Source organism: Cynocephalus volans, chromosome 8 (genome assembly GCF_027409185.1).
Source record: "Cynocephalus volans isolate mCynVol1 chromosome 8, mCynVol1.pri, whole genome shotgun sequence".
Lineage (NCBI taxonomy): Eukaryota > Metazoa > Chordata > Mammalia > Dermoptera > Cynocephalidae > Cynocephalus > Cynocephalus volans.
The window spans coordinates 115,355,441-115,364,655 of NC_084467.1; the positions used below are offsets into that span (position 1 = coordinate 115,355,441).

A 9,215-nucleotide genomic window follows, 5' to 3' on the forward strand; every position below is an offset into this window, starting at 1 on the left:
GAAGGAGGGAGGAAAGAAAAGACCACAACAACAATACATTGAACTTTCAGAAGGAGAGAACAAACTGAAAAATACTAGAGAAGGGGGGAAAGGGAGGAGTTGAGAAGTAATAGGTCAGACAATGGGCATAAAGAGATTTTTAAGAATGGATATGCTAATAATAAATAAAAAATTAAAATTAAAAAATGGGCAAAGGACCTGAGCAATATTTCTAAAAAAAGACACACACATGACCAGCAAGCACATAAAAAACTGGTCAAAATCACTAATGATTTCCTTGTACTTTCTAGCATGAGAAAATGATCACACTCATGACTGGTTTACATTTTTTTTCTATAGAGTTGAAGCTTTTATCTTTCTATTCTGTATGTTCTTAGTTTTTATTTAGCACAGTCCTTGGTTATTATTAGACATTGATAGAATATTTATTTAAGAAATAACTGATGCATAAGAAAAATGAATTTTGCTTTACATTGTCTTATATTCGGAGTTACTTACACCTTTAGATGTCTTTCTTCACTATGAAAAATAAAGGTTATTTTTCAAACTCATTAAGTTTGCTTCAGAGATTTTGTCTGTCCTGAATCTATAGATTCATGTTGTTCAATAATTCTAAAAGATATTTAGCCATAATTTTAAAAAAATATTTTCTTTTCCAATTATGTGTTTTGTCTTGTGAAATTTCTATTGGACTTAGATTTCATACTAACATTAATCTCTTCTCTTTTCATATTCAACAGCTCTTCATCTCTGTATTTCATTAAAGGAGATTCTTTAGATCTCCCAATTTAGAAATATTTTTAAGTTGCCTTTTCTCTATGTTGTTTAATCCACCTATTGAGTTTTAAATTACAGTTTATATTTTAAGAGGCTTAATTTGCTTCAAAAATATGCCTGATATTTGTTGGTAATGCCTCTTTCTTTTGTGGTATTATTTCTTTTTAAATCTTTAAGCTTTCAAAATATAATTCCCTCTATAGGTAATTTTGCAGGCACGCTAAACTTGATGGATTATTTCTCTCTGGGTTCTCTAATTTTGGAGAATTTATTCTCAAAATTTAAGCTTGTATTATGGGGATTTGAGTCAAACTAGTAAGGAGTTAACTGGATTTGCATTTTGCTGTTGTTTTAATAGTCCTTGAATTCCTCTAGCATTGCAGTTGTCCCTCAGTATCCCTGGGGAATAGATCCAGGACCCCCACAGATACCAAAACCCAAATGGCATAGTATTTGCATACATGCATCTTCCCATATACTTCGAACCCCCTCTAGATTACTTATAATACTTATTCAATGTAAATTCTATGTAAATAGTTGTTATATTGTATTTCTTTTAAAATTTGAATTATTTTATTGTTGTATTGTTATTTTTTTCCCAAATTTTTAAATCTGCAGTTGACTGCAGATTGGAAACCACAGATATGGAGGGCTGACTATATACTTTGTATGGTGGGGCTGGTTTGCCAGGAGGTTTTCCTAATGTCTGTTCCACTCTCTGGAATCCTTTGTGTTGTGCATCAGGAGGATATTTCTTCATGCTCTTTCCCCTCTTCCAGCAGTAGACTGTGTGTGCTACTTGATGTTTGCTCTCCTGCTTGGGAGAGGGAATAGGGGCTTTAGGTTTTGTTCTGGTTCAGTCTCATGCTTAGACAGATGAGTTGTTTTTGAATTTTTTCATGTTGGGCCATGTAAGTTTTTGCCTTTCTCCCAGCAGTTTGGGACCTCTAATAGTCTAGGACCAGCATGTTTTATTTCCCTTCCCATGTGGTTTTTACCTGTGCTCTGAGGACAGCAGGGATATCTGCCCCTCCCCCTCATGTTAGACTTTTTTTTTTTTTTTTTCTGTGTAGAAAACATGGGAGAAAGATTTCAAAACTTCCTACCTTTCCGTGAAGTAGCTGGTCTCATACCTCAGGCCTGCACCATGAGAGAGAGGTTTATTTGGTCTGCATTGCTGACCTCAAGCTTTCGGGAGCCCCTGGTGAGTTCTATGCAAAAGGCCACGGAAATGGATGAGAATTCCCTCTTTGACTCCCAGAGCTTTTATACACTCATGCTAACCTTTAGTAATTGGTTGGCAGTATTAGCTGAATGCTTCTTACTGGCTTGTATAGCATATGACATCCACTCCAAGTAAGCAAGGGTTTGCATCCTATCTCTTCATGGAGGAGTCAGTCTTTCCTGAGATTTAAGTTACTTATTTGCACTGATACTTGTTTTCTCTGATACATTCAAGACAAGTTATGATTTAGATTATCCAGCTTTTGAAAATTGTAAGTATGAAAGTGAAGTTTTTTTCCAATTTTCTGAATTCTAATCTTTACTTTTCAAAAATTATTTTATTTTCTAAGTGAGTTTGAGGTCATTTGTTTTCTTGTAAATGAAGTAATAGCAAAATAAATAACCGAAACATTTATATATATGATGCTTACGAAGTACAAAAAAAAAATTTAAAGAGGCTTTAAGCAGTTATAAACACCATGAAAAAGAAAGGCAAGCCTGTTCAGGAGAGACGAACTTAAGACAGGAAAACCATGCAACATGCAAGCAGAAACATTTAGAAGAGAATTCTGTGTAAATAACTTCAGAATACTCCATTAACTTCACTTCTCACAAGTTTTGACTAGTTTCTTCTTATAAGTTACAGGAAATTTACAGCACAGACCTCTGTGTAAATTTTATGCCTAGTTGTATATGCTTTTATCCAAAATAAAATTGTATAAGATTCTCATTTCACTATGTAGGGTTACAAGTAACTTTTATGATGTCTTAACAAAAGGTTCATGCTGAAGATCTCCTTCAGAATGAAAAAAAAGTATGCGTGGAATGGATTTATTCATTCATTTCATAAGAATGATTTAATAATCCATTCACTAAGCACCTACCCCTTGCAAGGCACTCTGTTAGGTAGGTATACAGTAGAACAACAGTATAGAACCAACACCCCATGGTGACCACTGTAGTCAAAATTATGAGTGGGCAAACATAAGTTAAGGTTCATCAACTTAGAAAGCATTGCTTCAACAGGTTTGTTTTTTCTTATCCAGAGAGTTGACATGTTATAATAAAACGCAGCACAAGATTATAGTTGTTGGTGTGTGTGTTTTTCTCCCTAAGTGAATTAAAACATTCTTGAATAAAGTGACTGCATTTACAACTACTGTATATCTATACGCATAGCATGCTATGGTTCTAGGCAGGTTGCTTAGTGACTTTGGTGAGTGAATATATATCCATGGAATTCAAACAGAGAAAGTCTTTCTTTGTTTCAACATTCCTGTGGTTTTCTGTGATGGCTACTGCCTATTTCTAAGGATAATGGTAAATTGGTGGTACTTTATACTGTTACACAGGGCAATCATAGGGGGTTCTGAAAAAAGCAAAGATAAAGAAAACAGTGATAAATCAGAGAAGTGAATGTGCTGGCATGGCAATGAAATGGGTAAGAGACTATATTAAGTTTATGAAAAGGGCAAGAGATGAACAGAGTGACTGAAAAGAGCAGGAACAGAAGAACATTAGGTAGCATGCTGGGAGCCAATATTTTCATGCTTTTATTGCAGGGATGAGAAAAAAATATGTCCTTAGTGGATAAGTGACTTCTCAATGCCACAGAAGACTTGTTCCATAGAAGGTGAATTAGGGGAAAGTGAACAGATGGAAGTTGGTGAAAAAGAGAAAAACTGTAAGCCAGACTGAAAATGAGAAACTGAGGTGGAGAACCAGGGTTTTGAGAAGGAGCGGATTTTTTGTTCTTGTTGCAGACAGTGGGGTTTGTTTGTTGGTTGGAGAAGGAAGTCAGAATAGAAATAGTGTGGAATAAGTTTGTTTAGAACAGAAACTAAAGATAAACTTTTCTGAGAGAAATATCATCAGCGAATAAAATGCTGTTTCTCCTACTTCTTTCTCTTGCTGGCTGTTCTTCTCTCTGTGGTGACAATGAGGATGGGAAGAACTCTGGCAATTGCCCAGTTGTGCGCAAAAGGGTGTGTGTGGGGTGTGTGTGTGTGTGTTTCTGTGTGGTGGTTTCCCAGCATGAATCTGAAGAGTATGTGGTCCAGGCTGGTTTCATTCTGAGGATCCCTCACTGTAGGTCCCTGGGTTCTTTTGAGAACACTGATAAGATGTGGGGCAGGGGAAGGACAGAGGCTAGAGCAGAGCCAGCCCAGCATGAAACATGTGTGAGACACAGAGTTGCTGTGCTCTCCCCACCCTTGCAGGAGACCCCATGGCCTCCCAGTGAAAGGGACCTTAGTCAGAGAATGGCCATCTTTGGGCTAGCTAAGACCAAACAGAAACTTTCAGTTAGCCATTAACTTGGGAACTGATAATCTTCAATTCCTGATGTTAATGGAGGAAATAAGAAATTGATGATATGGCTGAAACTGCCTAGAGGTGAAATCATGCCCCCGAAGATCCTCATCAAAAGTTTATTTCTGTTTGTCTCCCATGACATCCTGTTAATGTTGATTTACTTTGGATGTTTCACACCTTTGATTAAAGATTGAAACTAAGTTTTCTTATTTTTCTAACCGCCCTAATCAACTGCAAACAGAGGAAATACAAGAGAAAGGTGAAACACCCTAGCTGATTATTAACTCACCTTCTTACTTAAAGGAAAATTGCATCCACATTAGTTAGAGGTGTGAGTCAGGTATTTCTATGTTCCAGTAATGTTTGACTGATATTATTGTCTTTCAGCTCTCCCTAGGAGATAAAGACTCCAACCACAAAATATCATGAAGTGCTTGAAGCTAACCAGTCCATCAACTGCAGACTCCATGATGCCAAAGCACCATCATGGGACCCTGACATCTGACTCAGACCTTCTACTGATCTCATGACAAACCTCCCCCTTTTTTTCCTGCAGGACAAAACACTTACCTCAACTTCCTGCCTCTTCCCCTTTATAAACCTCACAATAGGCACCTAAAGGTGGGATGATTTTAGCCTGGTCATCCCCCATATGCTGGTTATTGGAATAAGCCTTCCAATCCTTGCACCAAATTTTGACTTTTGAGTCACTTGTTCAGTGGAAAAGGGTGAGCCAAGCCTGGCTGCTGGTAATCAAATGAACATAAGAAGCCCAGGGAAATGCAGTAGAACAGGAAATGAATGGGGTAAAATAGGGGGGAAATTTGGAACAAGATCTTTGGTGTCCATCCCATCCACAGAACATCACAACTTACATGGGCTTGATCTTCATGGTGATCAAAGTGCTTCTGGCCCTTCTGACAGATCTTGTGTTTTGGTTTTGGAAGAGCCTGTGAGTTATTTGTGTCCATCCTACCTCCTCTTCTCCTCTCCCCGACTTGTCTTTGCAACTTTTTGTTTGTTTCTGTTAAGTTCCTCTACCTTTCACTCCTCAGTTCTCACCTCCACCTTATGCGGAATGATTCCATCTCTGTTCTCATACACTTCATATATGACACACTGTGAGATTCGTCTCCACGTTTCTCCCTTTAGATTGAGAACAAAGCAGCCTGGGAGCTAGGGACTTAAAAGAGCACAACATGGTGATTATGTCCTTTCTACTGTCCTTGGAAAACTTTAGATGATACGAATTTCTGCTGAATGATCAGTAGTCAACATAACCGAAATGAAATTTTGCAAGGTTTGTTTGTTCTGATTTGGGTTAAGGGAAATTAACATCCAAATTTTAGCTCTGAATGGAATGGAGTCCTACCAACCTCTACATGTTCAAATATTAATGGGTCACCAGGAGCATTTCAGATGTCTCCTCTGCCAGAGGTCCCCCGCTGAGTAGCAAGTAGAAAGCAGTTTCTCCCGTTTGAACTCCCACCATGTTTCAACTGTACTGTGCTAACTGCATTTCTCACTCTCTGTCCTTCAGTGCAGATACTTAGGTCCCTTTTCACCTTCTCATGTTTCAGCTCTTTGAGAGCAAAGTACATGTCTCCTTAATATATGTATCCCTGGGGAAACGTTTTGCCTGCATATAACATGCTCTCAACAGAAATCTGTGTGGAGTTTATGCTAAGTTTGTGGTCATTTCTTCCTCTCTTCCTTCCTAACACTTCTGTAGTAGTTGAGACCTTTGGTGTTTTTCCTCTTAAGAGACTTGTCACTCGGCTAAGAGACTTCCCACTTTTCTAGTTCTGTAGTTTCTTCTCTGAGCCCCTGAGGGGAAACACTATTGTGCCTCTTACCACTCTTATCCTTCAACTATAGAGATCTATTACAGGGAAGCTATTGTATCAAGTATTCTAAACAAAAAGAGCAAGGCTTGATGTGGGAGGCCCTTGGTATTTAGTGTGATTTAGGGACAAGCAGCAGAGCGATCACATTGGCAGCATGTTCGAAATGTAGAATCTGGAGCTTCACCTCAGACGTAGTGAATTGTGATTTACATTTGAGAAAATCATCAGCAGGAGATTCAGAAGTGCGTTAACATTAGAGAGGCCCTGACTTAGGAGAAGGCTGAGATGTAGTAAAGTGTGTCATGAGGAGAAAATGGACAAGTAGAGGGAAGAAGAGTGTTGCTCCTCAGGGTTGAAGTAGGATCAGGGCAGGTGACGTACAGACATCCACTCTCACTCTTCCTGGCTGTTATATTCTACAGAGTTGCTGCAAACGCTGAATTAGTGACTACTGAGCCTGCTTTATATCCATTCATTTCTCAGCTCTCAGCACGAGCATCACTTCCTCAGGTTAGCCTTCTCCATCTAGGTTGGATTACTTGGACATACACTTTCATACAGCCAAATTCCATTTCAGAGCACTTTCTCAGTTTATAATTAAGCATTCACCTATGTGATTATTTCATTGACCTCTGTCTCTCTCACTGTGCTTCATAGCCTCTGAGAGAGGGAAGGTGGGGCCTCTTTCTGCTACTCTTGTATCCCTAGAACCCAGGACAGGGCTGGTATACAGTAAGGGCTCAGGAAATATTTGAGGCATTTGCAGAATAGGACACAAAGATTTGAAGAGTGTTAGGAGTGCTGATGATCTTTCCGCCTTTCGTGGAACTCTTCCCCAACACTGACACATGAGAACCCTGCCCACTCATATCAAGGCACCATTCCACATCCCACAACCATCAGCCCCTATAGTTGCAGGCATGCTGGACCGAGAGGGGTGTGACAACCAGCTTTAGGGGAATGCTAGCCAGCTTCTAATAAAGGGGGCCCAAGCTTCTAGAGGTGAGAGGGATATGTCTTCCTATGCCTCAATGTGCCTTTTCCTTTCCATCGAACAACCATTTCTGGTCTGTTTCATCTGAAGCTGGTCAACCACAAAAGAAACACTAGCACCAGCACCACCACAACCACTACTACCAGGTACCAGGCAGGTGAGAACCCTGTTTGGAGTAGATTCCCCGTGGGTCTGACAGCAACGTTACTCTCTTCACAGCAATGAGAAACCAAGCTCCCCAATTTCTATGAGTTAAAGTAGATGTGAAAGGGTGACCTATGGCTTGTGATGCAGAGTCACAGCCCATATACCAAGAGGGATTTATTCTTATGTTGGGCTGAACACAGTCTCATGATTCTAAGCAATGGGAAAAGCTTCTGAGGAGGGTTGATCATGGATTGAGACTTTCAGAGTCAGTACAGGTGAGGGTACAGACAAGGGACATCTGATATGCTGATTCTAGGAGGAAAGGTTAACAGTGAGGTTGGGAAAAGAGGTTTTTCTCCTAGAAACGTACTCATTCCTTTTATGGAAATGGTCAAATGCTCTTATAGTAACCCAAATCTGACTGGATGAGAGTATCGTTTTTCAAAAAACTGCCTCTTTAATATGGGTTTCATCTTAAAAAGGAGTTAATTTTTCCAATTTCAGATAAGATTAAAAATAAAAATATTGTTTCAGAATATGATATTTTAAAATTTTGCCCACCCATTAAGTTGGAGGATGATGGAAAAAAGGGGTGAAAACTATTTGGTTCTTCAAATTCCAATCTTTTCTTTGCTTCTTTTTTTTTTTTTTTTTTTTTTTTTTTTTCATTAGAAACACTCTTTCTTCCCAGCATTAGGTGAAGAGGAGGAAGGCATTTACCAAAAATTCATAATAGGTCAAGCTGCTCCATTTTAGAGATCTGCTGCAACTGAGACTTCAGTATAGCTTCATTACATAGTTTAGAATGCTTTTAGCCCCCAATAATTTTGATATCTCACAGTGAACACATGCCTAAGCTAATAAGAAAAATTGGGGATTTGTAATCTACTTTTAATTCTCCTTGTGTTTGTTCCCTTGTTCTTTTCATGCAGTAACCAAGAACCATCTATAATTTCAGTCTAGAAGATACATGGAAGAAAGACGTTCAAACTCACAAGTCAGGACAAGCCAAAGAACAGCAGGATGAGTGTGTGTTGTAAGGCAGGTGATGCTAAAGGAGGGAAATGAGGGCTGTGGGAAAGAGGTGGCCCTGTGAGACCTGGGTGGCTAATGCAGCTCTTCCTACCCAGCCTCTAAGCTCTTAGACAGCTCCAGGATGGCCCTGCCCCTTGGCTGCCACATCTTCACCTCAGTGGAGTCTTTGCCAAGGGTCGTAGATATTCATGCCAGTTTGTTGCCTCCTTTCTTGGGTCTAGCTCTCTGTTCATGTTGCCTTTATCTTTGGCTTTTTTCCTGACTAGGATGAGGAGAGTGACCAGACTCATCAGGAGTGTGAAGAAGAAGAGAACTTTTACTAGGTAAGCAGGATCAGATATGGCAGTGGTGAGTGGAACCTTGTCCCATCAAAAGGCCAGAAGTTGTGGGGAAGACATAGGTTACACAAGGAGAGCCAGATATATGATAGAGGGTATAAGCAGACTGCCCACATGACCGAGAAAACACCAAGAGAACTGCGCTTCCTCTTTGCTATACCCTAGAAGTGGGTGTGGAGCTGTGGCCAAACATCAACTGATCCTGTTCCTCTGAAGAGCCCATTTTCCACTGGATGCAATGAAAAAGGCAGAGGAGCTTGCTCAGCGAGGTTGAACAACTGCTTCCTATGCAAACACAGGTTGAGATGATAGTTCAATTGTCAAGAGTTCTGGGTGTTGGGCAGGGTTTCTGAGGCTTTGTGATGTCACTTGAGAGTAAGACTAGGGTCGGAGCCAAAGGTTCTAGTACAGAAACCTCTGCCCTCAAAAACCACCTCCCTTCATGTATGGTCTCTCCAGATTGAAGAGGGAGTTCCCCATTGCCTGCGAAGATGCCCCGTTTAACCTCTTTTTAAAAAACTTTTTTATTCTGAATGAATT

General features: G+C 39.7%; 1 pseudogene; it reads right to left on the minus strand.

The window, feature by feature from the left end:
- Positions 1-8,486: 8,486 nt before the first annotated feature.
- Positions 8,487-8,735, minus strand: LOC134384303 (small integral membrane protein 42-like; annotated as a pseudogene).
- Positions 8,736-9,215: the final 480 nt, after the last annotated feature.